Here is a 3,492-nt window from a genome sequence, read left to right on the forward strand (position 1 = left end):
ATATCTCTGTTTATCTGGTATGTGTGTAGAAAGGCTATACAGACTTAGGTTTTATTTAGTGATTGTTAACTAACTGAGTAAAATCGTAAGAGTTTAATCTACTGTAAATATACGTTTAAATATACATTAAAGAGAATTATTATACTTTAAATACAGAGTAAACACGTTTGTTAAAGAATTCTCAGCTTTGTTTTCAATGTGACTTGTTATTACACTATTAGATGATTCATTCCCAAGTAAATACCAAGAAACACAAAATGTGAAACAATATTACTCATTAAACGATACACAAGGACAATAAAATACGTATATAAACCACTCTGTTTTACAAAGTGTATCATTATTATAAACCATCACAACCAACTTGAAGTAACAATAACGACTAGCACCCACCTACTGACATGAAACAAGTCCTCGTCCTACTTTTGGTACTAGCTTTGATCTCCACTGTTACCATGCATGCTGGTCGTGGTAAAGGAAGAGGTAGAAACATGAAAGGAGGACCATTTAGAGGCAGAGGAGGTGGTGGTGGAACAAACGGTCAAGGAACGGGAACTGGAACAGGACGAACAATGACAAATCAGACCCCTTAGGTGAGCATGATTTAGCACTTGTAATGAGTGTAACCTAAAGAAGAAATGTCCACCTATCGAAAACGCAAGAGTAAAAGGGTTTTTAACCATATCTCTATCATTATTGTGTTGTGTTTTTTGCCTACATCATCAGATATTACTGAAATGTATAATTTACTGTTCCTTAACGTTTGAACAGTATTTACCTGTCGTTAAAATGTTGTAAATGTTTTATTCATCATTAGATATTACTGGAATATATAATTTCTTATTTTTAATGTTTGACAGGTATTTCTCTGTTTTTCTTTTCTACAGCATCGAATATTACTAGAAGACAAATACGTGGAAATACATCAGATTCCTGAACACTACAGAATTATTTATCTAAGAAATGAACATATTGTATCTTCCAACATACTTATCAATAAAATTCCTATTTTAGTAAAGCTGTTTCAAAATAATTTGCATCTTTTGCTAATTATTCTCTAATTTATGTTTGTAACCAAAAAATGATTTTTGAAATTACTTTAATGATAAACACTGTTCAGTATTTTAGATTTGTTTATCGAAATTACTGTTTGATTAAAATAATAATCACAGTGTTTTATATAACACATACTGAAATATAAACAGAAGATTTAATAGAGTTACATGTTTCCTGTGATATCTTAGCAACAAAAGGTTTTTGTTAGATCTACAAGGACAGTGATAAACCTATTATTATCCTTTCATAAATCATATTTTAGCTGAAGTAAAAGTTGTATAACAAAAAAACCAATCTAATAGTCCTTTACCAACGATATCTGTTTGTTTCTGTGATCTTTATATATTTATTTTATAGTAAAAATATCCTTTTTTAATAAAGTTATAGTTAATGCGAACAATTATTTTTTATTAGAGTTCATTACTCCACAGTTAAAGATTCAATAACAAATATTTTTTCTTACCGATATGCAGGAACTGTTGTCCATGAGCCATTGTTAGTAAACCAGCACAATAGGAAAACAGCGAGCTCTTGTCCATGGGTAGGAAATTCACTGTAGTACATTCATTGAATGGCTTAAGATACTGAATAACAATAGCTCCAAGATTCTTTTCTTTCATTGGTTCTTCCATTAGAATCATTATATCAAATTATGATATCCAAAATGGATATATTCACCCAACTCACAAAATAGCCTACATCATCAAAAACTGTAATATTATCATTAAATTTAAGTAATCTATTGACAATTCCTTCATCTATATCATTGATGTAAATCAAAAGAGATCAAAGTCCCTGCCTCCCAGTAGCACAGCAGCATGTTTCCGGACTTACAACGCTAGAAACCCGAACTGGTTACCCATAGTGGACAGAGCACAAATAGCTTTTGTGTTGCTTTTATGTTTAACTACAAACAAATAAAGAACATAGCGGTAAGTTTTGATGTACTACTTCATTCGTAACATTAATCCAGTTTGACTGATCTCCATATGTATCAACCATCTGCAATTTACCAGAAAGCCATTTTATCTCTCGGACTTGTCCCTCGCTGATAGAGCGGTAAGCCTACGGATTTACAATGCTAAAATCAAGGGTTAGATTTCCCTTGATGGACTCAGCAGATAGCCTGATGTAGCTTTGCTATAAGAAAATACACCAACCCACCGGATTTGCAGGGATAATTTTTTTAATACACCTTTTCTTGATACCTTGTTAAATGGTTTCTAAAAATCTAGATACATGAAATCCACACCCGTACTATCAACTACATAATCAATAATATTTTAGAAACATGTCAAAATTTATTTAGAAAGACAAAATTTTTACATATTTTTTGACTATCGAAGAAAATTTTAAATTTTATTAAACCAAAGCTTCCATTAAGAGACTTTCAGAATCTTTTTTCACCATCAATATAATAACTAGAACAGCCTTTATTACCTCCCTTGAAAAAGTGACAGTAGCCAAGTTCCGATCTTTTGGCACCTGTTTACAGTCCAAAAATATACAAAATATGATATAAAATGGTTTACATATCCAATTCTTACCTACTTTCAAAACCCTTGTATAAATGCAGGAACTTTATCTTTCATTTAACTTCTAAATTTGTTCATAACAAGATAATAATTAATGTAACCATCTCATTTGGCTCTTGTTTTCAGGAAAAATATTGATTACATATTTATCTGTAAAAACTTAAGAAAAAGTAGTATTCAATAGCCTAATCACTGTATTATCAAAATGAAATGCCCTGCAGTGTGACAGCGGTATGTCTATGGATCTAGAGTGCTAAAATTCTGGATTCAATACCCCGCGGTAGACAAAGTATATAGCCTATTGTGCCTTTGTTCTTTAAGTCCAACAAACAAACCTAATGAGACATTAGCCTTCCTACCATTAAAGACCATAATAAATGAATAAGTAATAAATAAATAATAAATAGTTAACAAAATATTAATTAATAACATAAAGTATTAAATTAAAATATTAATTAATAACATAAAGTATTAAATTAACACATTAATTTATAACATACAGTATTAAATCAAAATATTACTTAATAACAAACAATATTAAGTTAAAACATAAAATAATAACTAATAGTATTAAACAAAGTGTTAATTTATAACAAATAATATTAAATTAAAACATTAAAAAATAAGAAACACTATCAAATTAAAATATTAATTAATAACAAATAATATTAAATTAAAACATTAATTAATAACAAACAGTATTAAAACAAAACATTATTTCATAACAACAGTAATAAATTAAAATATTAATTAACAGCAAACATTAAGAAATTAAAACTTTAATTAATAACATACAGTTGTAAATTAAAACGTTAATTAATAACATACAGTATTAAATCAAAATAATAATTAATAACATAAAGTATTAAATCAAAATATTAATTAATAACAAACAGTATTA

General features: G+C 28.4%; 1 long non-coding RNA gene across 1 annotated transcript; it reads right to left on the reverse strand.

Moving 5' to 3' along the window:
- On the reverse strand, nt 1-3,134 carry LOC143237891 (uncharacterized). Its single transcript, XR_013020313.1, has 2 exons — nt 1,520-3,134; nt 1-555 (listed from the first exon to the last, which is right to left on the reverse strand). It is a non-coding gene; the product is annotated as an uncharacterized LOC143237891 (long non-coding RNA).
- Nucleotides 3,135-3,492: the final 358 nt, after the last annotated feature.

This window comes from Tachypleus tridentatus, chromosome 13, assembly GCF_004210375.1.
Source record: "Tachypleus tridentatus isolate NWPU-2018 chromosome 13, ASM421037v1, whole genome shotgun sequence".
NCBI classification, from domain to species: Eukaryota; Metazoa; Arthropoda; class Merostomata; order Xiphosura; family Limulidae; genus Tachypleus; species Tachypleus tridentatus.